At 43.6% G+C, this 27,645-nt stretch overlaps 1 long non-coding RNA gene across 2 annotated transcripts in view; it reads left to right on the forward strand.

Annotated features, from left to right (window-relative positions):
- LOC141582154 (uncharacterized) overlaps positions 1-27,645 on the forward strand; it is a 157,745-nt gene that overhangs the window by 10,254 nt on the left and 119,846 nt on the right. The window lies entirely within an intron of this gene.

Here is a 27,645-nt window from a genome sequence, read left to right on the forward strand (position 1 = left end):
CATCGCCGCCCACGTGGTCTGCAGAGTTGTGTTCTCTTCAGTGTTGACCTGGGGGCACTTGGAGGTGGAGCTCCGACCTCCTCAGCACAGACCCTGGGGCTCGGGTCTCACTGTGGGAGGGCCCTGCCGTGGCCCTCGTCGCCGGAAGAGGGCGCGGGCACATCACCGGGAGCGAGAGGGCCCCGCACTGCCCGGCGGCCGCCAGCAGGGGGCGCCCGGGCCGCCTTTTCGGACGGCGTCACAGTCCCGGCGTGCCTTGCGTCATGGTGGCCTGCAGAGTTCCGTCGTCCTCAGTGCAGACCTGCGGGGCCCCGTCAGGGCGGAGCTGCGTTCTCCACAGCACAGACCTAGCGGGCACAGCCTCACCTGGGGACGACTCTGGGCCGCGTCCACAGTGAGTAAAATCCTTCCTGTTTGCAGCCTGACTGCTTAGGGTCAGAGACTAGTAGGAAGATCTCGGTGTGGAAACCTGGACACCAAAAGCCCCTCGGAGTCCTGCGCGCCGAGGTTCTCCCGAGCCAAGGCCACGTGGCGGCAGTGCGAGGTGCACACCGCAGCCTCGGAACACAGTGGCACGTTCCTAAGGCAGCTGTGACATCCGGAATGTGAATACAACACCTGCAGTGCTCGTGTAGAAAACAGCTGTGATGCTGATGCAAGGCCTCCGTCCGCGGCCTTACTCTAAAGTCCGCGCTGCTCCTGCGGCCGCCATACAGCAGTTTGAATCATCAACAGTGACATATCAGTGCAAACGCAGAAACCAATGTATGCTTAGGGCTTTGGGTGAGGATTAGGGCTACGGGATAGGGTTAGAGTTTAGGGTTACCGGTTAGTTGTTAGGATTTAGGGGTTAGAGAATTTTAGGCAAAATAAATTTTGTTTATTTAAGCAAAGGAATGATTCGTGAATCACACCTGAAGCACCAGAATGGAAAACAGGGCTTGGGACTTTGAGCTGTTAGTGGTGGCAGCTAAGTGAGGTTTCTCCTTGGCTCCACCTAGGCGACTGCCTGTTGTGGGGATGGTTCCCTCAGCATCAACAGTCATAAAGCCAACTAGCAGCTGGGTTTATTGTCATTGACTGGTTGGTTTGCTCCTGTTTTAAAGTCAGTTTTAATGCCTCCAATTCGGTTTCCATTTGCTTTGCAAGACCTCAGGCTAACGGCTTCCTCCTGTTTTGCTTTAACATGTCAAAACCGTAATTCATTTTCATTTTACTTTACTGGCATGAATAGCAGTAAATTCACATTTTTGTTGTTATTCAGAAAGTTTACTTGGCAACCTATTTGTGATGGTGCATAAAATAATGTTTGTTAATTATTAGCATCTTAGATTAGATGAAATATGTTAACTCTATTAAGCTTTGTTATTAAACCAAAACAGGAATTGAGTTTCTTTTTTTTTTTTCTTCTAGGCTTTAACCATTTAAAATACACTCAAGCATCTTCTATTGATGTGAATTCTCTCTGAGAAATTTGTCCTTGGTGATTTCATCCTTGTCTGAACACCATAGAGTGTCTTTTTAAATCCTAGATGGTATAGCCCACTCCACACATAAGTTATATAGTTTAGCCTATTGCTCCCATGCTACAAACCTGTATAGCACATCTCTGTACTGAATGCTGTAGTCAACTGTCACACCATGGTGACTGTGGATTGTGATCCCAAAATATCTGAGTCAGGTCCCAGTCAAGTAGAAAGCTTATTTCACCAAGGTTAAGGACACGCCCATGACAGCCTCAGAAGGTCCTGACAACATGGGCCTAAGGTGGTCAGGGTAGAGCTTGCTCTTATACATTTTAGAGACAGGAGACACCAATCAATATGCATAAGATGTACAGTCATTTGATTCAGTGAGGAGGAACAACTGGAAGTAGGAAGTGGGGGTGCTTCTAGGTCAGAAGTAGATAAAACAAAAGGTTGCATTCTTTTGAATCCTTGATCAACCTTCCAGGGAATACAATTTAGTCTGGTTCAGTGAATCTGCATTTTTACATATACAGTAGGGCAGAGGAATGGTGTGATCTTGGCCCACCACAACCTCCGCCTCCCAGGTTTAAGCAATTGTCTTGCCTCAGCCTCCCGAGCAGCTAGGATTACAGGCATGCACCACCATGCCTGGGTAATTTTTGTATTTTTAGTAGAGATGGGCATCCACCATGCCCAGCCTACTATTGGTATATTTGCTGTGGTTGAGTATCTGTTCAGATATTTAACCAGTTTTAAAATCACCTATGTATTGTGTAAATATCTTCTCACATCTGTCTTGTCTTTTTATTCTCTGAATACAATTTTCCACAGTAGAATATTTAGCTTTATAAAGTCTGTTATCAATATTTTCATGAATTGGCATTTGATGTTGTGTGTTAAAACTCAACACCAAACCCAATGTCATCTAGATTTTCTTTTAGATTTTTTATAGTTTTGCATTTTATATTACCACCTCTGGACTATTTTGAGTAGGTTTTTGTTTTTGTTTTTTATTTTGTGTATATATTCATTTCTTTCTACATGGCTTCCAAAGTCTTCCATCACTATTTTTGGGAAGGATATGGCTACAGTGGGCTTCATTTTGGCTTGAGTTTCCAAAATTATTACATTGAATAAACTGAATATTGAATTTTATAGGTATTTCAGGACAGCCAGGCAGGGGTGAACATCTGCTGAGAAACTGAGTAAGAATGTCTGTCCTGAGCTCTGGCGCCACCAGAGGGTGCGTGAACCCACCCCTGACCAACTTCCCTCTGAGGTGCCAGGGCAGCACGAGGGTTGTGTCAACTTAGTCTTGTTCATTGATGAGTAAAATGCTTCCTTTCCATGGCCCTGAATGCAGAGAAGAGAGCTTTAGAGTACTCAGCAAGGGAAGAAATTCATCTAGAAAAATGAAATCCCCAAATCTCATCATTACGACTACACCCTGATATCATTGTCAATATCCAGACGCAGTGGCTGCTAAGATATGTTCTCACGGTGACCTCTAATATAATAATCACAGCATGCCCTAACATTACTATGATATCCATACCGTGCCCTAAAACCAATATATTCACACCATATTCTAACGCTAATCTGATATCCACACCATTGCTTCTAATACTAATGTAATACTATCCACATGGTTCCCTGATGTTAATGTAATATCTGACTGTTCTCCAACACCAATATAATATGTACACCATGTCCTAACACTAATATCCACACTGTGCCGTAACACTAATGTATCCGCACAGTAGCCTCTAATACTAATAAGTATAATAATATCTACTAAGTGGAGTCTGTTGACGTTGAGGCTTTTATAAGGGTTCACAGCTTTGGATGAAGCGTAGCCTCTATAGTGGATTTTGGTGATGTCTCTGCTTTTCTGGTGTAGTATTGATATGGTTGTTTTAAAAAGTAATTTACTTTTTTTTTTTTTTTTGAGATGGAGTTTTGCTCTTGTTACCCAGGCTGGAGTGCAATGGCGCGATCTCGGCTCACCGCAACCTCCGCCTCCTGGGTTCAGGCAATTCTCCTGCCTCAGCCTCCTGAGTAGCTGGGATTACAGGCACATGCCACCATGCCCAGCTAATTCTTTGTATTTTTAGTAGAGATGGGGTTTCACCATGTTGACCACAGGGTGGTCTCGATCTCTTGACCTCATGATCCACCCGCCTTGGCCTCCCAAAGTGCTAGGATTACAGGCTTGAGCCACCACGCCCGGCAGTAACTTACTTTTTAATAATGTCATACTTCTAGGAAACTTCCAGAAGCAGTGCAAAATATAACCTGTTTCTTTTCTTAGAGTCCCCAGCAGTTACTGCTGTACTAGATTTGCAGCGTCCCACAAAATACTCCGGTATACTTTATCCAAAGCATGGAAACTCTCCTAGGTTACCACCACATAACCCCTAGATCAGGAAATCAGCATGGTTCCTACGTGATAATTCAGTTCACAAACTCATTTCACTTTTACCTCCTGCCCCGCTTGGGAGTATAATGTGTTTTTTCATTTTGATCCAGTTTTCCTGTCAGTGTTCCCAAGACTTTCCTGCATATTTATGATCTTGACACATTTAAAGAGCATACGAGTTTTTGTTTGAACACCTGTTTTCAGGTCTTTGGTGTATATAGCTAGGAATGGAATCACTGAGTCATATGGCAAATCTACTTGCAACTGTTTGAAGAAACTCCAAATTATTTGACACATATGCTGCACCATTTCATATTGTCACAAGCAGTGTTAAATAGTTCACGTTTCCGCACATCTTTGTCAACACTTTTTTTTTTAGTATGACTATTTAAGTGTGAGTTAAGGGGTATCTCTTTCTGGTTTGAATTAGGACTAATGATGTTAAGCATCTCTCAAGTGCTTGCTGGTGAAGTGTGTATTAAAGTGCTTCATTAGTTTTTAGATTGGATTGTCTTTGTTGTTGAATTGTAAAAGTTATTTATACATTCTGGATAACAGACGCTTATGAAGAATCTACTGTGCAGATTTTTTCTTCCATTCTGTGGGTTACTGGAACATAATAAGAGTTTGTGTGTGGTCTCTGCCCCAGTGTCCTGAGTGTAATGTATGAAATGATGTGTCTTTTGTATGCTAATGAGATGACTGATGGCTGGGGGCACCTGGACAGCCTCAGTGGGGCTGGTTGCCAAAGAAACCAACCTTGCCATTAGAAGATTTGAAATTTCAGCCTCCCTCCCATCTCTGTGAAAGTTAGAGGTACTGATGGTTGAGTAGAATACCTAAGGCACTGTTGGGAACATGGTAACACAGTGGTCTGCAAGCTTTTTGGCACCAGGGACTGGTTTTCTGGAAGACAGATTTTCTATGGCCCAGGGTAGGGTGCATGGATTTGGGATGATTCAAACACATTATGTTTATTGTACATTTATTACACTGTAACATGTAATGAATGATTTCAGATTGTCTTCTTGCAACTGGACGGTCCCATCTGGGGGTGATGGAAGACAGTGACAGATCATGAGACATGAGATTCTCATAAGGAGCATGCAGCCCAGATATCCCACATGTGCAGTTCACAATAGGGTTCATGCTTCTATGAGAATCTCATGCCACTGCTGATCTGTCAGGAGGCGGAGATCAAGTGTGGACGCATGTGATGTGGAATGGATATGAACACAGGTGACACAATGCTCGCCTTTCCTCCTCTCACCTCCTGCTGTATGGTCCAGTTCCTGAGGCTGCAGACTTGTACCAGTCTGTGAGCTGGGGATTGGGGGGACGCCTCCTCGAACAGACCAGGTCTTGTCCTCATGCAGAAAGTCCAAGATGATAAGCATGGCAACATTTTGGTCAAGCTAGAAAAAAGTATCACTGCAAGCTCAGCATGGTGACTCATGCTTGTCATCCCAGCACTTTGGGAGGCCGAGGTGGGTGGATCATGAGGTCAGGAGTTTGAGACCAGCCTGGCCAAACTAAAATACAAGTATTAGCCAGGTGTGATAGCGTGCACTATAATCCCAGCTACTCAGGAGGCTGAGACAGAATAATCTCTTGAAGCTGGGAGGCGCAGGTTGCAGTAATCCAAGACCATGCCACTGCACTCCAGCCTGTGCTACAGAGTGAGATTCCATCTCAGAAAAAAAAAAAAGAAAGAAAGGAGAAAAGAAAATAGCATCATTGCAAGCATTATTGCATGATGAGACTCTCCAAACTCAAGTTACTTGGGCTTGCCCCTCCAGCCCATCCTTTTGTCACCCCACAGAACAAGCCACCCTCCCCCTTGTTGTACTGAAGAGCCTGGGCAAACTGTGTACCTGAAAAACACTGACCTAGTGGTAAAAACCTAGCCGATGGCATTGGACTGCCCAGGTCCAAATCTCAGCCCCAGCACTGACTAGCTGGTTGATCCTGACAAGTAGATCACCTCTCTCAGCCTCTGTGTTTCCATCTGCAAAATGGGCATATTGATCATCACAGCAGCTGGTTGTGAGAATGGATTTAATGGATCTGGGCTGAGCCATGAGAGCTTTGATTTTTAGAAAATCTTTCAGGAGATTCTATTTGTTAAGGATCAAGAACCACTAATCTAATTACACGTGTCACAGTGAAATATTTATTACCGATTATAATGGTTATGATAATTATTGTAGTTATGTAATTAAAAATATATAATATATATTCTAATAAGTACGTGCTATTATTTGAGATGGAGTCTCGCTCTGTCTTCCAGGCTGGAGTGCGGTGCAATCTTGGCTCACTGCAACCTCCCAGGTTGAAGCAATTCTCCTGCCTTAGCTTCTTGAGTAGCTGTGATTACAGGCACCCACCACCACACCTGGCTACTTTTCATACTTTTTGGTAGAGATGGGGTTTTGCCAAGTTGGCCAGGCTGGTCTAAAACTCCTGGCCTCAAGTGATCCACCCACCTCAGCTTCCCAAAGTGCTGAGATTACAGGTGTGAGACACGCGCCCTACCCCTGCAGGGTCACACAGGAGCCAGCGAGCAGCAGGACGGTTTGTTCAGTAGGAGAGATTTCCTGTTGCCGCTTCTGCCTCTGGCCTCCCCGATGCAGAGGGTGGCCAGGTCAGGGGGCTCCCGTAACTGGCCTCTTGTGCCCCGCACCTGCCAGAAAGGATTGCATCATGATACACGGTGCCACCTCTGCCTGGTTCCAGGAAAGCCCTCCCTGCCTCCACAGGTACAGAATGACACCCATGGAAACCAGCCTCATGTTTTTAGGGAGAAGCTGTGTAGGGCTCCAGCTGACTTCCACCTGAGGCGTGGTGCAGGTTTCCAGCCTGGGATGGGAGGGTAGGTTAGGTTGGGCTGGGCCTCTGCCAGGAAGGTTCCCAGGATGCTCCTGTACCTCCTGCAGGTGGGGACCTGGACAGCATAGACCTGCACTTCCTGCAGATGGGGACAATGGCATTTGCTTAATCGGCTTTGCTCAATTCTGTGCCACATATATCAGTCCCAGATCATTATCATCTACAGCCCCCAATTCCATGGCTTGGTCTTTGTGGCCAAAAAATCTCAGCCAGGCCTGAAACTCCATAAGAAGGGAGAGAATATGTCCTGGGCAGTATTTGCATTGGCTGTCACTCAGTCACTTCATTGATGGAGCACCAGCTCTGGGCCATGCTCTGTTCTAGGTACTGGGGATTGGGTGAAAGAAACAGACAAAGGCCCTGCTCTCTTGGGGTGATGTGCTGGTAGAGGTGAGGCCCAAACAGGAATCCAGGGCAAGGGGACAGAGCACGATGGCATGCCTAGTGAGGGAACGCTTGGCATTCAAGCCGAGATCATAAGGAAAGACAGTGAGCCGTGCAGGTGTCTGGGAGAACAGTTTTGGTTGTTTTTTTTTTTTTTTTGGAAACAGTCTTGCTCTGTCACCCTGGCTGGGGTGCAATGGCATGATCTTGGCTCACTGCAACTTCCACCTTTGGGGCTTAAGCAATTCTCTTGCTTCAGCCTCCCGAGTAGCTGGGATTACAGGTGTGCCCCACCACACCCAGCTCATTTTTGTATTTTTAGTAGAGATGGGGTTTCACTATGTTGGCTGTGCTGGTCTCCAACTCCCAACTTCGAGTGATCCACCTGCCTCATCTCCCATAGTGCTGGGATTACAGGCATAAGCTGCCATGGCTGGCATGGGAGAAGAGCCTTCTAGGCAGTGGGAATGGCATATGCAAAGGCCCTGGGTCAGGACTATGCCTGGACTTGGGTTTTCCAACCTCAGCATGGTTGATATTTTGGGCTGAAACTTCATTGTTGGGTTCTGTCCTTTGCATTATGGGATGTTTAGTAGACTCCCAGTCTCTACCCACTAGATGCCAGCATCACCCTCTACCAGTTGTGACATCCATAAATATGTAGATCTTGCCAAATGACTCTTGGTGGATGCAGTCATCCGCAGTTGAGAACCACTGACCTACTGTGTTCAAGAAACAGCAAGGAGGTCAGCATGGCCAAGAAAGAGCAGCTGAGGCACAGAGTGGACGGAGACAGGATGTCGTTCATGATCATCAGGACTTTAGCTTTGACCCTGAGTGAAATGGGTGTGCTAACGGGTTTAGCTGGGAAGTGTTAAGAGCTGACTTGGGTTTTTTGTTTGTTTGTTTGTTTTTTGAGATAGATCCTCTGTTGCCAGGCTGGAGTGAAGTGGTGTGATCTAAGCTCACTGCAACCTCCACCTCCCAGTTCAAGCAATTCTCCTGCCTCAGCCTCCCAAGTAGCTGGGACTACAGGCATCCACCACCACACCCAGCTAATTTTTGTATTTTTTAGTAGAGATGAAATTCCTCCATATTGGTCAGGTTGATCTCAGACTCCCAACCTCAGGTGATCCACTCACCACAGCCTCCCAAAGTGTTGGGATTACAGGCATGAGCCACTGCCGACTTGGGTTTTAACAGATCCCTCTGGTCACGGGGTGGAGGATGGGCTGTGGGACATGGACAGGAGTGGGGCAGGACCAAGAGCAGGGGCAGGGAGGGGAGGAAAGAGCCTATTTATTGCAGGAGCCAAGGCAGGAGGCCAGGCTGGTGAAACCCTCAGGGTACTGCCAACTCTGTGCACGTGGGTGGACATGCATGCATGTGTGTGCATGGTGTGTGTGCACACATGTATGCGTGTGAACATGGATTGCTTGGGTATGCATATGTGCATGTTGTGTAGATGTGTGCCTACATTGTGTGTGTTGATGTGCATGCTAACATGCTTGTATGAGTGTGCAAATGAGTGTACATGCATGTGTACACACTTTGTATGTGTGTATGCATGTGCACATGCACAGATGTGCACAGGATGGTTGCTCAAATAGCCAGACAAGGACTGGGAAAGGAACAGCCCCACAGGTGCTCTTAGAGTCCTGGAGCAGGAAAGCTCGTCTCCATCTGAGGCTCGCCGTTCCTCAAAGATGAGGGCTGGGCCCTAACCAATGTCATGTCTCCTTTCTTGCACTCAAAGAATAAACCTCACCATGTCCCAGGGCTGTTTCCTGCCTTTAGTCAGTCCAGTGGGGACAGGGAAGTCCTCCCTGCTGTCCATCCTCTTTGGGGCGCTGTCAAAGGTGGAAGGGTTTGTGAGCATCCAAGCAAGGCCACCCCCTGCCTGTGTGCTAGGATGTCCCCATCATCCTGAAAGTCCCCCTTCCTCACTGCCTTTCCACCCCTCCCAATCTCAGCCAAGCTCACTTTCATTCTCTCAACCACGCACCCACCCACCCACCCAGAGCCCGGCTCCCACTGCTCCTCAAAACCTGTCATACGTCTTTCCCCATCATCCTTCTGTGACCAAAGTAAGTCGTGTTTTAGTGTTCAGTGGCCTACATGCTCCAGGAGGCCTGGGTGCAGAACACCTCTGTGGTGGAGAAAGTGTGCCTCAGGCAGTAGCTGGACCCAGCCTGGCTTGGGAGAGTCCTAGAGGCCTGTGCCCTGTGGGCCAGATGTGGATAGCTTTCCTGGGGGAGTCCACACTTCAATTAGGGAGAAGGTGAGAGTCTCAGGGTCTTTTGGGTCAGGGAGGCATTGCAGTTGGGGGTCATTTGGGTCTCTGACTCATCATGGGCACCGTGATGGAGAAATGCAGGGAGTGGTCAGGGAAGTGAGGAAGAAGAAGGGCTGAGCTCATGGTCAAGCACATACTAGGTGCTCAATGAATAATCACTAATCAATAAATAGAAATGGACACAAAGAGAGACTCAAGGAGTCATGGTAGGGATTGGCTGTGAGGGTCTGTTCGACAACTGAGAATGAGATGACTAGAGTCCTGTCTTACTCTGCCCTGCCTTGTTGGGTGATGTTGATCTAATTGCTTCCCCTCTCTGGGCCTCACCAAAGGGTCTGTACAGAGATGTCCAAGACACAGAATATATGCATCTGGAGCTATGGCTTGGGCAGGAGCTTGCAAACTGTGACCCCCAGGCCAAATCCAGTCCTCCACTTTTGTGTGTGCGTGTGTGTGTGTGTATGTGTGTGTGTGTGTGTGTGTGTGTGTGTGTGTGTGTTTGAGATGGAATCTCACTCTGTTGCACAGGCTGGGGTGGTGCAATCTTGGCTCACTGCAACCTCCCCCTCCAACATTCAAGAAATTCTCCTGTCTCAGCTTCCTGAGTAGCTGGGATTATAGGGACATGCCACCACACTTGGCTAATTTTTACATTTTTAGTAGAGACAGTGTTTCACCATGTTGGCCAGGCTCATCTCGATCTCCTGACCTCAGGTCATCTTCCCATTTTCCTCAGAGTCAAAGCCCAAGTCGTGATGATCCCTGGCAAGGTCACTGTCACCTTGCTCTGGTATCTGTCATCCCCATCTTCCTTCATCATCTCCTGGCTTCACTCCAGCCTCCAGAGTCTGTGATGTTCCCTGATCCCCTGCAGCACACTCTGTCCCCAGGGCCTTTACAACTGCTGTTCCCACTGTGGGAAATCTCTCCCCAGGAGTTCCCAGGGCTCATCCCTCACTTCTGTCACATTCGCAGAGAAGGCTTCCCAGATTACCTTATCCACCTCCATCACTGCAACCCTGCTCATGCTAGTGCGCCTTACACCCACACCTGCTTTGCCTTTCCTTTCCTTTCCTTTCCTTTTTCCTTTCCTTTTCTCTTTCCTTTCCTTTTTCCTTTCCTTTCCTTTCCTTTCCTTTCCTTTCCTTTCCTTTCCTTTCCTTTCCTTCCTTTCCTTTCCTTTCTTCTTGAGACAGTCTTGCTGTGTTCCCCAGGCTGGAGTGCAGTTGTGCAATCTCGGCTCACTGCAACCTCCGCCTCTCAAGTTCAAGCAATACTCCCGCCTGAGTAGCTACGATTAAAGGCAGGTGCCACCAGTTTTGTACTTTTAGTAAAAATGGGGTTTCACCATGTTGGTCAGGCTGATCTCGAAGTCCTAATCTCAAGCGATCCACTCACCTTGGCCTCCCAAGGTGCTGAGATTACAGGCGTGAGCCACCGCACCTGGCTGCACCTACTTTAGTATTTATTCTTCATAGCACTTTCCACCTAATGTGCTGTCTGTGTTACTGGTTTGTTTGTGCATTGCCTGTATTTCTCCCTCTCATTAGAGTGATGGATCCATTCAGATAGCAGAAACTGTTTCGTTCACTGCTGTTTCCCCAAAGACTAGAACCCTGACAGGGATATGATAACCAGGCAGTAGTTCTTAATGGAATAAATTAATGTAAGAATGAATGAATGTGTCATCTGAGTCTAGATTACAGAGAGAAAAAAAAAAGAATGAATGAATGGCCGGGTACAGTGGATCATGCCTGTAATACTTGGGGAGGCTGAGGCGGGCAGATTGCTTGAAGTCAGGAGTTCAAGACCAGCCTGACCATCTCTACTAAAAATACAAAAATTGGCCAGGCATGGTGGCACACCTGTAATCCCAGCTACACAGGAGGCTGAGGCAGGAGAATCGATTGAACCCTGGAGGTGGAGGTTGGAGTGAGTTGAGATCATGCCACTGCACTCCAGCATGGATGGAAGAGCGAGACTGTCTCAAAAATAAATAAAAATAATTTTAAAAAGGAATGCATGAAAGACAAGAAGTCCTAGATAGAAGGAATAAGTGATAGTAATCAATAGTACACAAGGGAAATCATAGTGAATGAGAATTTATTTGTAAATTTCAAGACAGCTAGAAGACAAGGATTGTGGTGTACTCAATACAAAAGATAAATATTTGAGGTGCTGACTATCTCAGTTACCCTGATATAATCATTACATACTCTCTACATCAGGGGTCCCCACACCCTCTGGCCATGAATCAGTACCAGTCTGAGGCCGGTTAGGAACTGGTCAGGCAGCACAGCAGTTGAGTAGGGGGCAGGTGTATGAGGCTTCATCTGTGTTTACAGCCACTCCTTATTGTTTGCATCACCACTTAAGCTCCACCTCTAGATCAATGGCAGTGTTAGATTCTCATAAGAGCACAAACCCTAGTGTAAAGAGCACATGTGAGGAATCTCAGCTGCCTGCTTCTTCTTCTTCTTCTTTTTTTTTTTTTTTTTCTTTTTTTTGAGATGCAGTCTCACTCTTTGCCAGGCTAGAGTACAGTGGCACATGCTTGGCTCACTGCAACCTCTGCTTTTTGGGTTCAAGCCATTCTCCTGCGTCAGTCTCCTGAGTAGCTGGGATTACAGATACATACCACCACACATGGCTAATTTTTATATTTTTTTAGTAGAGACAGGTTTTCACCATGTTGGCCAGGCTGGTATCAAACTACTGACCTTGTGATCCACCCACTTTGGCCTCCCAAAGTGCTGGGATTACAGGCATGAGCCACCATGCCCTGCAACTGCATGCTTCTTATAAAAATCTAATGCCTGATAATCTATCACAATCTCCCAGTCTCCCATTGCCCCCAGAGGGACCATCTAGTTTCAGCAAAACTAGCTGAGGCTCTCAATGATTTTACATTATGGTGAGTTGTGTAAGTATTTTGTCATATTTTACAATGTAATAATAATAGGAGCAGGCCAGGCACAATGGCTTATGCCTATCATCCCAGCACTTTGCGGTGTGAGGCAGGAGATAATCTGAGGTCAGGAGTTCGAGACCAGCCTGGCCAACATGGCGAAATGCCATCTCTACTAAAAATACAAAAAATCAGCCAGATGTGGCGGCAGGCACCTGTAATCCCAGCTACTTTGGAGGCTGAGGCAGGAGAATTGCTTGAACTCAGCAGGCAGAGGTTGCAGTGAGCCCAGATCATGCCATTCCACTCTAGCCTGGGTGAGGAGAGCAAAAATCCATCTCAATTAATAATAATAATAATAATAGAAGTAAAGTGCACAATAAATGTAATGTGCTTGAATCATCCTGAGAGCACCCCCCTGCCCCCAGGCCCATGGAAAAGTTGTCTTCTACAAAACCGATCCCTGGTGCCAAAAAGGTTGGGGACCACTGCTTTACAGGTCTCGAAATATCACCTGTGCCCCTCAAATAGGTACAACTATTACATATCAATAGAAACTAAAAGAAATCTATTAAAATTTAAAATAAAAATAAGTAGGACTGAAAAGTTACCACTGGATCATCGAATAGGGAAATGAATGGTGTCCTCATTAAAGGTGGTCTCAGTGGAGAAAGGGAACAGAAGTTGGACTCAAATGGATACAGAGAGTGAGTAGGAGACAGAGTAGCTTGGGAAGCACAGGTAAGCCTTCCAGGAAGTGTGCTGGGAAGGGAAGAAGCGAGGCCGGTAAGAATGTAGGGAATGCTGGCTTGGGAGTGAGTGCCTTTGAAGCTGAGCATGTCCCCAGGGGAGAGACATGGGGAGCTACACCTCACCCTGATGGGCAGTTGCACCCCAACCTGCTTCTGCGTGGGCTCCCCAGTTTCACCCTGTAGATGTCCCTTTTGTGGCCACAGGACATGAATCTCTCAGGGGCCCGAAGCAGCAGCTGAGCCTCGCCCAGGCTGTGTACAGAAAGGCAACTGTGTACCTGCTGGATGACCCCCTGGTGGGCTTGGATGCCCACCTCACTTAGCACATCTTTAACCAGGTCATCAGGCCTGGCGGGCTACTCCAGGGAACAGTAAGTTTGGGAACATGTGTCAGAGGGCACAGGGCAAAGGCAGAGGAAGCCCTCAGCATTCTGTCCTAACCCAAGTTTCTCTCACCGCCACCTTCCACTTGAGTCCAATTTTCCTCTTTATTGGTCAGCTTTTGCTGTGATGATGCGACATAACAAACAACCTGTCAGATTCCATCAGCTTACAACAACATCTGTTTCTTGCTTATGCATCTGTGGTTTAACTACTACAGCTCTGCCTTGGATGATTGTCCTGGGTCAGATGGACTCCTTGTTTTCTTGAGGTAGGCTGAAGGAGTCCCCTCTGTTTCTCTATTTGGAAATGCTATTTTCAAGAAAGATAGCAGGAGCACAAGGAGGGGAGCTCTCCCAACTCGGAGTCCAGGGACAATACTCCCACCCCTACCCCCTGCTCCAGAGGTTGGCCAAGCACATGTTTATGACTTTTCTTTTCTTACTTTCTTTCCCCTTCCCTTCATTCCTCTTTCCCTTCCTCTCTCTCCCTCTTTCTCTCTCTTCCTCTCTTCTCTCTCCCTCCCTTCCTTCCTTTCTTTTTGATGGAATCTTGCTCCATCACCTAGGGTGGAATGCGGTGGTGCAATTTCAGCTCACGGCAACCTCCACCTCCTAGTTTCAAGTGATTCTCATGCCTCTGTTTCCCAAGTAGCTGTGACTACAGGTGTGTGCCACCATACCAAGCTCATTTTGGTATTTTTAGTAGATACAGGGCTTAGCCACAGTGACCTGACTGGTCTTGAACTCTTGGCCTCAAGTGATCCACCTGCCTTGGCCTCTCAAAGTGCTGGGATTACAGGCATCAGCCATGGAACGTGACCACATGTGTGTTAACTCCTAACCCTTCCCTGCCCAGACACAGACTCTTGTGACCCATGCACTCCACATCCTGCCCCAGGCTGATTGGATTGTGGTGCTGGTGGGTGGGGCCATTGTAGAGATGGGTTCCAACTAGGAGTTTCTTCACAAGAAGGGGGCCTTCACAAGTCTTCTGGATCAAGCCAGACAGCTAGGAGATAGAGGAGAAGGAGGTACTAGGTGTGCTCTGCTGATTCTCTGTGACTGGCTCTTGCCAACCTTCAGGAAAAAGACTCAAAGGGTCCTACTGGCAAGAGTGGATTGCTCTGGTCACACCCTCCCTGCAAACTGATGCCCAGAAGCAGATGGCTCTCCAATAGGTCACCTCTCTCCAAGAAGAGCCAATAACACCATCTATGAGCCAGGGGCTGTGCTAAGTACTTCTGTAAAAAATACACTATTTGCATTTGATTCTCACCATACCCTCAGAGGCGTGTGAAATTACTGCTATCATTTTATGAGCAAAGAGAGTTAAATCAGTTGCCCAAGGTCACCAGATTAGAACTTGAGTGTGTCCGACTCAAGTCTATGCTTGCAGTTGCTATGGAGACAGCACAAGAAGGTTTTGGTGCCTAGAAAGCTACAACATGCCAGCTAGAGTTTCTAGTAATCCAAAGAACACGAATTGCGCTGGATACATGACAAGGTTCTAGAAGTAAAGTTGCCAAGCCAAGCTCACCCACAATGACTGAAAAGTAGCGACTCATAGCACATCACATAAATTAGCTTACTGAATCAGCTTAATGCCCTCGTGAGGCTGGTACTTGAATCATTTCCATTTCACAGATGAGGAAACTGAGGCCCAAAAGTTAAGAAACTAGTACCAGGTTACATAGCTTATAAGTGGCAGCACTGGGATTTGCACCCAAGCAACTTGATTCCAGAGAATGTGTTTTTTAATCAATAGACTTTTTACTACCCCTGCATGACAAAGCAAAGACTCACACCCAGGTCTCTCTCAATCTCAGATGTTGTCTCTTCTGAGAACATCTGCTTAGCATTGGCCCACCCTGCCTAAAAACACTAAGCGTTGATTCACTGTGTCCCAGTCCTGAAACTTGAAGCTAGAATTTGCCTGTTTGTATTGGTCAGCTTTTGCTGCAATGATGCTTTGTAACAAATAGCCCCCCAACTCTCAACAGCTTACACTACCAGTTATTTCTTGCTTACAGGCCTGTAGTTAAACTTCTATAGGTCTGCCTTCAGTTATTGGCCATATCTGGGGGATAGTGGTGGGCAGGTGCCCTTCCTGGCAGAGATGGTACCTGAGGGTTGGTGGGAGTTAGCCAGAAAAGAGCATTCCAGACACAAGGAACTGCTTGAGCAATGCTGTCAGGAGAAACAGAGATAACGTTATACAGTGTTCACTACTGTTTTTCCAACCTCAAGTTCACAGCAGGTGCTCCATTATATTCACTGATTGAAAAAATGAATGAGTGAGTGAATAGCCTGAATGATGTTCCTGGAAGAACTCAGAATGGGATGTTGAGGTTGCTGGAGAGGTGGCAGGAGGCAAGACAGGGAAAATGGATGGTCAGAGCAGTTAAGGCCACATGGTCAGTGGGTGTCAAAGTGAGTATCTGAACCATGTTGTGTGACAGGACTCTCTTGACCTTTTATCAGATTGTGAAAACAATCTGGTAAAAAGAGATGACAAGATAAAAATTTAAAGTGATATGCAGAAAGAAATCAGCATGAGGCAATTTAGTTGGGAAGGCCTAAGCCTTAGATTTTTGGATATGGACTGATTCAAAAGAAATATGCAACTACCCTTTCACCCCAAATTCCTCAAACATATTGTTGACAGTAATTGATTTTCACTCATTTCTCTTTAATATGGCTCCTAGTCCTTGTACTTTACTGTAAATGTCTTTCCTGAGCTTATCAGTGACTTCTTTCTTGCCAAATTTAAGAGACTTTTTTTTTCAGTCTTCCTATTGCCCAATCATTTAATTATATTTTGGAAGGGTTATCTTACATTTCTCTCATTTTACTTTTGGTGTTATAAATATTCCAAAGGTAATATGTGTTATTTGCAGTGAAATAGAACATACAGATTTGTTGATTTGTGATAATCCAGGCTAAGGTGTTAGTAGAATTTTTCCTGGCTTTTAAGTACATTTTTATATGTTGTATATGTATTCTAAATAAAGTCAATTGAGAACAGAGACAGGAATCATTATTACATTAATACTCAGATGTCAGTGGCTTTTGCTCCACGTGCTTGCAGATGACATTAGCTACTTCTACAATGTTTCTCAAGTTTTTCTGGGGATCCCTGGAGGTGTATCTTGTTTACTTATAAATAAGTCTTATCTTAAAGGTACTGTTACTGCTCTGTCAAATATCTACCTCCACCAGACATCATAGACACTGCTCAACACCAGCACTAGCTCTCTAGAGCCCATTAATTGTAAAGGCAAGGTTGATCTCTCAAAGCAAAAAGGTGGGGAAAAGATAGACCAGCAAAATTAAAAGAATGTCATGTTAGTTATATTTATGTCAGGTAACACTGACAACCAAAAAGCATTACTAAAGATAAAGAGATTATTACATAATAATTAAAAAGTTCATTTCACCAGCATTTAAACCTTGTTTCCTTCTATCACATTTTCGTTCTTAGATGTACATTTTTTTTCACATTTTAATATATCTGAAGTCAGAAAGCATCTTATAGTCAGGTAAGCAGCAAAAATAATATCATCATTGCTTGAACATTTACATCAAAACTTGTAGAATGGGTGTTAGAGGCATGGAAGAAAATTCTGGAGAAAATAGTGATGCACTTTTAATAAAGGCTGAACAACAGTTGATGATACAGGAAACTACTGTATGAAGAAGGGTGGACATGGATGACTCAGTCAAAAAATGACTCAAGTAAGTCAAACTGAATTCAAGGAAGATTGAGGAATAATTTAGCCAATTCACTTTTCCCTAGTTTGATTGAGGAATAATTTCCATGCAATAAAATTTACGTATTTTAAATGTAACATTTAGTAAGCTTTGGAGTTTACACACAGTCATGTATCCATGACCATAATCAAGATATAAATCATTGCCAGAAGTTCCTTATGGCCCTTTGCAGTGAGTGCCTTCCTCCAATTCCCAGTTCTAGGCAGCCATCTATCTAGTTTCAGTCACTATGGTTTTACCTTTTCCAGAATTTAGTATTAGTGAAATAATACAGTATATGGTCTTTTGTGTTTGTCACAGTCTTCCATTTGTTTGGGTAATTACCTGGATTGCTGTGTTGTACTGTAAGCATATGCCTATTAGAAAGTGTCAAATTACTTTCTATATGGTGTGATATATGGATCAAGATTAGCTTTTTAAAAATATGGATTTACTATAAAAAACTAGCTGGGCGTGGTGGCGCATGCCTGTAATCCCAGCTACTCAGGAGGCTGAGGCAGGAGAATTGCCTGAGCCCAGGAGGCAGAGGTTGCTGTGAGCCGAGATCGCGCCATTGCACTCCAGCCTGGGTAACAAGAGCAAAACTCCGTCTCAAACAAAACGAAACAAAACAAACAAACAAAAGAAATATGGATTTACAATTATCCCAGCAGTATTTGTAAAAAAAACTATTCTTTCTCCATTTCATTACATTAAAATGTTGGGGTCTACATCTGGACTGCCTCTGATTTATCTGTCTGCATTTTTTTTTTTAATCAGCAGTACACTGTCTTAAATACAGTACTATTGAAATTGGATATTGTGAATTCTTCAACATTGCTATTATTATTCTTTCTGGAAATTCTTTTGGCTAGTTTTAATCTATTGTCTTTCCACCTAATTTTGGAATCAGCTGATACATTTCTACAAAAATTTTGCTCAGATATTGATTGGAGAGAACCGACATCTTAAGAATATTGAGTTCACCAATCCATGAACACAGTATATCTTTCTGTTTATTTAGTTATCTGTGATATTTTCTGATAAGTTTTGCAGTTTTCAGCATACAGATTTTGTACATGTTTTGATTGATTTATACTTAAGCATTTCATATTTTGGTGCTATTGTAAATAGTGCTTCATGTTAAAATTTGATTTCCAATTGCTCATACTAATTATGAATGTACTAATTATGAACAATTGGAAATCAGATTTTATAGTATATAAAGCTACAATTAATTTTATAGAACAGAATTTTATAGTATAGTATATAGAACTATAATTAATTTTTGTATATTGACCTTGCATCCTAAAACTTTGCTAAACTCAACAAATAGTTTCATTCATTTTTTGCAGAGTCTTTGGTATTTTCCAAGTACAAATCATGTCATCTATGAAGAGAATGTTTTATTTCTTCATTTCCAAGATTATTTATTGAATGATTGACCTCATTATACAAGGTGGAACCTTCAGTTCTTCAGTATAATTATAAATTCTGGTGACAGTGGAAATGCCTGTCTTGTTTCTGACATTAAGAGAAAAGCATTTGATTTTTTTATCATTAAATATGATGTTTGATATAGGGTTTTTTGAGATGCCCTTTATTAGGTTGAAGAAGTTCTCTTCTGTTATAAGGTGGATGAGAATCCAATATTTTAGTCTTCCTTTTTGATAAACTCCACAAACTAGACATTATTATTAGTAGGACTTTTAGAGAAAAATTTTTTCCTTTTTTTATTGCATTTTAGGTTTTGGGGTACATGTGAAGAACATGCAATATTGTTGCATAGGTACACACATGGCAGTGTGATTTGCTGCCTTCCTCCCCATCACCTATATCTGGCATTTCTCCCCATGCTATCCCTCCCAACTCCCCAATCCCCACTGTTCCTCCTCTATTTGTGCTGACAGACCTCAATATGTGATGCTTCCCTCCCTGTGTTCATGTGTTCTCATTGTTCAACACCTGCCTATGAATGAGAACAGGTGGTGTTTGATTTTTTGTTCTTGTGTCAGCTTGCTGAGAATTATGTTTTCCAGGTTCATCCATGTCCCTGCAAAGGACACGAACTCATCATTTTTAATGGCTGCATAGTATTCCATGGTGTATATGTGCCACATTTTCTTTGTTCAGTCTATCATCGATGGGTGTTTGGGTTGGTTCCAGGTCTTTGTTATTGTAAACAGTGCTGCAATGAACATCGGTGTGCATGTGTTCTTATAGTAGAACGATTTATAATCCTTTGGATATATACCTGGTAATCGGATTGCTGAATCAAATGAAATTTCTATTTCTAGGTCCTTGAGGAATCACCACACTGTCTTCCACAGTGGTTGAACTAATTGACACTCCCACCAACAGTGTAAAAGTGTTCCTATTTCTCCACATCCTCTCCAGCATCTGTAGTCTCCAGATTTTTAAAAAAATTTTATTACATTTTAGGTTTTGGGGTACATGTGAAGAACATGCAATATTGTTGCATAGGTACACACATGGGAGTGTGATTTGCTGCCTTCCTCCCTATCACCTATATCTGGCATTTCTCCCCATGTTATCTCTCTCCAATTCCCCACCCCATGCTGTCCCTCCTCTTTTCCCCTGAACAGACCCCAGTGTGTAATGCTCCCCTCCCTGTGTCCATGTGTTCTCATTGTTCAACACCAGCCTATGAGTGAGAACTTGCGGTGTTTGACTTTCTGCTCTTGTGTCAGTTTGCTGAGAATGATGGTTTCCAGGTTCATCCACCTCCCTACAAAGGACACGAACTCATCGTTTTTGATGGCTGCATAATATTCCATGGTGTATATGTGCCATATTTTTCCTGTCCAGTCTATCATTGATGGGCATTTGGGTTGGCTCCAGGTCTTTGCTATTGTAAACAGTGCTGCAATGAACATTCGTGTGCATGTGTCCTTATAGTAGAATGATTTATAATCCTTTCGCTATATACCCAGCAATGGGATTGCTGGGTCAAACGGAATTTCTATGTCTAGGTCCTTGAGGAATCGCCACACTGTCTTCCACAGTGGTTGAACTAGTTTACACTCCCACCAACAGTGTAAAAGTGTTCCTATTTCTCAACATCCTCTCCAGCATCTGTTGTCTCCAGATTTTTTAATGATCGCCATTCTAACTGGCGTGAGATGGAATCTCAATGTAGTTTTGATTTGCATTTCTCTAATGACCAGTGATGATGAGCATTTTTTCATCTTTTTGTTGGCCTCCTGTTTGTCTTCTTTTGAAAAGAGTCTGTTCATATCATTCACCCACTTTTGAATGGGCTTGTTTTATTCTTGTGAATCTGTTTTAGTTCTTTGTAGATTCTGGATATTAGCCCTTTGTCAGATGGGTAGATTGCAAAATTTTTTTCCCATTCTGTTGGTTGCCGATTCACTCTAATGACTGTTTCTTCTGCCGTGCAGAAGCTGTGGAGTTTGATTGGGTCCCATTTATCTGTTTTGGCTTTTGTTGCAAATGCTTTTGGTGTTTTTGTCATGAAGTCCTTGCCTACGCCTATGTCCTGGATGGTTTTGCCTAGATTTTCTTCCACGGTTTTTATGGTATGAGGTCTTCTGTTTAAGTCTTTAATCCATCTGGAGTTAATATTAGTGTAAGCTGTCAGGAAGGGGTCCAGTTTCTGCTTTCTGCACATGGCTAGCTAGTTTTCCCAATACCATTTATTAAACAGGGAATCTTTTCCCCATTGCTTGTTTTTGTCAGGTTTGTCAAAGATTGGATGGTTGTAGATATGTTGTGTTGCCTCCGAGGCCTCTGTTCTGTTCCATTGTTCTATATCTCTGTTTTGGTACCAGTACCATGCTGTTTTGATTACTATAGCCTCGTAGTATAGTTTGAAGTCTGGTACTGTGATGCCTCCTGCTTTGTTCTTTTTGCTTAGAATTGACTTGGCTATGCGGGCTCTCTTTTGGTTCCATATGAAGTTTAAGGTGGTTTTTTCCAGTTCTGTGAAGAAGGTCACTGGTAGCTTGATGGGGATAGCACTGAATCTATAAATTACTTTGGGCAGTATGGCCATTTTCATGATTTTGATTCTTCCTAACCATGAATATGGAATGTTTCTCCATCTGTTTGTGTCCTCTCTTATTTCATTGAGCAGTGGCTTGTAGTTCTCCTTGAAGAGGTCCTTTATGTTCCTCGTTAGTTATATTCCTAGGTATTTTATTCTCTTTGTAGCAATTGTGAATGGCAGTTTGTTCTTTTTTTTATTTTTTATTTTTTTAATGAGACGGAGTTTCGCTCTTGTTACCCAGGCTGGAGTGCAATGGCGCAATCTCGGCTCACCGCAACCTCCGTCTCCTGGGCTCAGGCAATTCTCCTGCCTCAGCCTCCTAAGTAGCTGGGATTACAGGCACGCGCCACCACACACAGCTAGTTTTTTGTATTATTAGTATAGACAGACCACGTTGACCAGGATGGTCTCTATCTCTCGACCTCGTGATCCACCCGCCTCGGCCTCCAAAGTGCTGGGATTACAGGCTTGAGCCACCGCGCCCGGTGGCAGTTCGTTCTTGATTTGGCTCTCTTTCAGTCTGTTATTGGTGTATAGGAATGCTTGTGATTTATGCTCATTAATTTTGTTTCCTGAGATTTTGCTGAAGTTGCTTATCAGTTTCAGGAGATTTTGGGCTGAGACGATGGGGTCTTCTAGATAAACAATCATGTCGTCTGCAAATAGAGACAATTTGACTTCCTCCTTTCCTATTTGAATACGCTTTATTTCTTTTTCTTGCCTGATTGCTCTGGCTAGAACTTCCAATACTATATTGAATAGGAGTGGTGAGAGAGGGCATCCTTGTCTAGTGCCAAATTTCAAAGGGAATGCTTCCAGTTTTTGCCCATTTGGTATGATATTGGCTGTTGGTTTGTCATCAATAGCTTTGATTATTTTGAGATACATTCCATCAATACCTAGTTTATTCAGAGTTTTTAGCATAAAGTCCTGTTGAATTTTGTTAAAAGGCTTTTTCTGCATCAATTGAGATAATCATGTGGTTTTTGTCTTGGTTCTGTTTATGTGGTAAATTATGTTTATAGACTTGCATATATTGAATCAGCCTTGCATCCCCAGGATGAATACTACTTGATCATGGTGGATAAGCTTTTTGATGTGCTGTTGCAATTGGTTTGCCAGTATTTTATTGAAGATTTTTGCATCTATGTTCATCATGGATATTGGCCTGAAGTTTTCTTTCTTTTCTTTCTTTCTTTTTTTTTTTTTTTTTTTTTTTTTTTTTTTTTTTTTTTTTTTTGAGACGGAGTTTCGCTCTTGTTACCCAGGCTGGAGTGCAATGGCGTGATCTCGGCTTACCGCAACCTCTGCCTCCCGGGTTTAGGCAATTCTCCTGCTTCAGCCTTCTGAGTAGCTGGGATTACAGGCATGTGCCACCATGCCCAGCTTATTTTTTGTATTTTTAGTAGAGACGGGGTTTCACCATGTTGACCAGGATGGTCTTGATCTCTTGACCTCGTGATCCACCCGCCTCGGCCTCCCAAAGTGCTGGAATTACATGAAGTTTTCTTTTCTTGCTGAGTCTCTGCTGGGTTTTGGTATCAGGATGATGTTGGTCTCATAAAATGATTTGGGAAGGATTCCCTCTTTTTGCATAGCTTGGAATAGTTTCAGAAGGAATGATACCAGCTTCTCTTTGTATGTCTGATAGAATTCATCTGTGAATCCATCTGGACCTGGACTTTTTTTGGGTTGTAGGCTCTTAATTGCTGCTTCAACTTCAGATCTTGTTATTGGTCTCTTCAGGGTTTTGACTTCTTTCTGCTTTAGGCTTGGGAGGATGCAAGTGTCCAGGAATTTATCCATTTCTTCCAGGTTTAATAGTTTTTGTGCATAGAGTTGTTTGTAATAATCTCTGATGATGGCTTGTATTTCTGTGGAATCTGTGATAATATCCCCTTTATCGTTTGTTATTGAATTTATTTGATTATTCTCTCTTTTCTTTTTTATTAATCTGGCTAGTGGTCTATTTTGCTGATATTTTCGAGAAACCAACTCCTAGATTTGTTGATTTTATGAAAGGTTTTTTGTGTCTCTATCTCCGGTTCTGCTCTGATCTTAGTCATTTCTTGTCTTCTGCTAGGTTTTGAGGTTTTTTTTGAGCTCGCTCCTCTAGCTTTTTCAATTTTGACCATAGGGTGTCGATTTTAGATCTCTCCTTGCTTCTCATATGGGCACTTATTGCTATATATTTTCCTCTAGAGACTGCTTTAAATGTGTCCCAGAGATTCTGGTATGTTGTGTCTTTGTTCTCATTGGTTTCAAAGAACATCTTTATTTCTACTTTCATTTCTTTGTTTATCCAGTCAACATTCAAGAGCCAGTTGTTCAGTTTCCATGAAGCTGTGTGGTTCTGTTAGTTTCTGCATTCTGGGTTCTAACTTGATTGCACTGTGATCTGAGAGACTGTTTGTTATGATTTCCGTTCTTTTGCATTTGCTGAGGGTGATTTACTTCCGATTATTTGGTCAATTTTAGAGTAGGTGCAATGTGGTGCTGAGAAGAATGTATATTTTTTGGATTTGGGGTGGAGCATTCTGTAAATGTCTATTAGGTTTGCTTGGTCCAGGTCTGAGTTCATGTCCTGGATATCCTTATTAATTTTCTGTCTCGTTGATCTGTCTAATATTGACAATGGGGTCTTAAAGTCTCCCACTATCATAGTGTGGAAGTCTAAGTCTCTTTGTAAGTCTTTAACAACTTGCCTTATGTATCTGGGTGCTCCTGTATTGGGTGCATATATATTTAGTATCATTAGCTCTTCTTGTTGCATTGATCCTTTTACCATTATGTAATGTCCTTCTTTGTCTCTTTTGATTTTTGTTGGTTTAAAACCTATTTTATCAGAGATGAGAATTGCAACTGCTGCTCTGTTTTTTGCTCTCCATTTGCTTGGTAAATATTCTGCTGTCCCTTTATTTTGAGACTTTGTTTATCATTACATGTGAGATTGGTTTCCTGGATACAGCACACCAATGGGTTTTGGCTTTTTATCCAGTTTACCAGTCTGTGTCTTTTGATTGGAGCATTTAGCCCCTTTACATTTAGGGTTAATATTGTTATGTGTGAATTTGATCCTGCCATTTTGATGCTAGCTGGCTGTTTTGCCTGTTAGTTGATGCAGATTCTTCATTGTGTTGATGCTCTCTACTCTTTGGTATGTTTTTGGAGTGGCTGGTACTGGTTGTTCTTTTCTATGTTCAGTGCCTCCTTCAGGACCTCTTGTAAAGCAGGCCTGGTGGTGATGAAATCTCTGAGTACTTGCTTGTTCACAAAGGATTTTATTTTTTCTTCACTTACGAAGCTTTGTTTGGCTGGATATCAAATTCTGGGTTGAAAGTTCTTTTCTTTAAGGATGTTGAATATTGGCCCCCACTCTTTTCTGGCTTGTAGGGTTTCTGCTGAGAGATCTGCTGTGAGTCTGATGGGCTTCCCTTTGTGTGTAACCCGACCTTTCTATCTGGCTGCCCTTAGCATTTTCTCCTTCATTTCAGCCCTTGTGAATCTGATGATTATGTGCCTCGGGGTTGCTCTTCTTGAGGAATATCTTTGTGGTGTTCTATATTTCCTGGATTTGGATATTGGCCTGCCTTGCTAGGTTGGGGAAGTTTTCCTGGATAATATCCTGAAGAGTATTTTCCAGCTTGGATTCATTCTCTCCATCACATTCAGGTACACCTATCAAATGTAGATTAGGTCTTTTCACATAGTCCCATATTTTTTGTGGTCAATTCGGCTGTTGAAACTTGTGTATGCTTCATGACATTCTCTTGTTGTGTTTTTCAGCTCCATCTATTCACTTATATTCCTCTCTAAGTTGTTTATTCTTGTTAGCATTTCATCAAATCTTTTTTAAAAGTTCTTAGTTTCTTTGCGTTGAGTTAGAACATGTTCTTTTAGCTCACAGAACTTTCTAATTACCCACCTTCTGAAGCCTGAGTCTGTCAATTCATCATATGTATTCTCCTCATCCAGCCTTGTTCCCTTGCTGGTGAGGAATTGTGATCCCTTGTAGGAGGAGAGGCATTCTGGTTTTGGGTGTTTTCATTCTTTTTGCACTGCCTTCTTCCCATCTTTGTGGATATATCCACCAGTTGTCTTTGTAGCTGTTGACTATCAGATTGAGTCTCTGAGTGGATGTCCCATTTGTTGATAATGAAGTTATTTCTTTCTGTTTCTTAGTTTTCCTTCTAACAGTCTGGCTTCTCTGCTGTAGGACTGCTGAGGTCCACTCCAGGCCCTGCTTGTCTGGGGGTCACCTGCAGCAGCTGCAGAACAGTAAGGGTTGCTGCCAGTTTCTTTTTCTGCTATCTTTGTCCCAGAAGGATACTTGCCAGATGTCAGTTTTATCTCTCCTTTGTGAGGTGAATCTTGGCATATACCGGGGTCAGAGAGCTGCTTGAGGAGACAGTCTGTCCTTTATAGGAACTCAAGTGCTGAGCTGTGAGCTCCGCTGTTCATTCAGAGCTGCTAGGCAGGTACATTTAAGTCTGCTGCAGCAGAACTCATAAACCACACCCTTTTTTTTTCTTCCCAGGTTCTTTGTCCCAAGGAGTTAGGGCTTTATTTATGAGTTTCTGTTGTGCTGCTGGCTTTTTTTCAGGGCTGCCCTACCCAGGGAGGAGGCAGCCTTGTCACTGTCTGCCTGCCGAGGCTTTGCTGAGCTGCTGTGGGCTCTGCCCAGCTGCCATGTGAACTTCCCTGCAGTCCTGTTTCTATGGGTGTAGTTAGAACTTCCTTGGCATTGGTGGCCCACCTCTATAATGGCCGACTCTCTCTGTAATGGTGGACTGCCTCAGGAATGGCAAACTACCTCTGTAGTGGTGGACTGCCTCAGTAATGGCAGATGCCCCTCCCCCACAGAGCTGGGCCTTCCCAGGTTCAGCTGTGCTTGCTGTGAAACTCTCAATACAGAGTGTTTCGGGTTGCTTTTTTTTTGTGTGGAGGTGGGACCAGCTGAGACTGATCACCTGGCTCCCTGCCTCAGAGCCCCTTAAAATAAATTATTTTTCTTTCGTTAACGGTAGACTGTCTCCCAGGTGTTCCAGTCACCTGTTGAAAAGGCGCCGGGATCTGTGTGATTTCCCATGCGGTGACCCACTGTGCCAGCTGAAACAGCAGCACTGAGATTCGTGGTGCTTTTTTGCCTGAGACTCTCCTGGTCTGGCTCCCTGTTTCAGTACCCTTTTTAATCAGATGAATGGGCGACTTTGCCTTCCCAGAGCTCCAGTCACCGGCTAAAATGGCATCCGGACCTGTGTATTTTGTATGGAGAACCGCCATGCTGGGGCACCAGCAAAACAGTTGCACTGGCAAAAACAGCCATGCAGGGCAAAACAACTGCGGGGGCCAAGACAGGCATGTTGGCCACCCATGGGGCTCCTCCGCTTGGGAATCTCCTGGTCTGTGAGCAATAAAAATACATCTGGAAATGCAGCATCCACTCACCCTCCATGCTTTTCCTGAGAGCTGCAATCCTGAGCTGCTCCTAATTGGCCATCTTGGATGCCCTCTCTAGATAATAGTCGAGAAGAGATTTGATTGTTTACCCTTGGGTAGATGAAGCGTTACTGAAACATACTGTCATTCACTCCAAGTTTCAAAACCTCTTTGTAGTGCTTCAGTTTCTTGTCATGAAGGAGGTTCAATAAGTTTTTATTAAGAATTAGGTTTGAGGCTGGGCGCGGTGGCTCAAGCCTGTAATCCCAGTACTTTGGGAGGCCGAGGTGGGTGGACCATGAGGTCAAGAGATCAAGACCATCCTGGTCAGCATGGTGAAACCCCGTCTCTACTAAAAATACAAAATAATTAGCTGGACATGGTGGCACGTGCCTGTGGTCCCAGCTACTCAGGACACTGAGGCAGGAGAATTGCCTGAACCCAGGAGGCGGAGGTTGCAGTGAGCTGAGATCATGCCCTTGCACTGCAGCCTGGGTAACAAGAGTGAAACTCCGTCTCAAAAAAAAAAAAAAAAAAAAAAGAATTAGGTTTGATATGAATAATGCACTAATACAAAGGTGAGATTTAACTTTTCCCTGTGAACAAGATTTTCATGTATTATTTTAAAAATGAAAAATTTTTGCCTGACCTTTTGAATAAACTGGAACAACAGGAAAGGGAAAAATATATATTATTTGGAAAGTGAAGTCATCCCTCTATTAATGAGTAAAGGTTTTTGCCTTTTTAGAATTTTTGAGTTATCACTTTGGTTAATGAGTGACTTAAGATAACCTGGGATTTGATATCTGAGAAACTTGTAAAAATCAAATTATAAATCACTTGTTTTTCTTACATACATATCTTTTAGATATTATATCCCCTAAAGTACATAAATGACATTTGGCTTATTTGGTATAAAAACCATA

The sequence above is a fragment of the Saimiri boliviensis genome, chromosome 19 (assembly GCF_048565385.1).
Source record: "Saimiri boliviensis isolate mSaiBol1 chromosome 19, mSaiBol1.pri, whole genome shotgun sequence".
Classification (NCBI taxonomy): Eukaryota; Metazoa; Chordata; class Mammalia; order Primates; family Cebidae; genus Saimiri; species Saimiri boliviensis.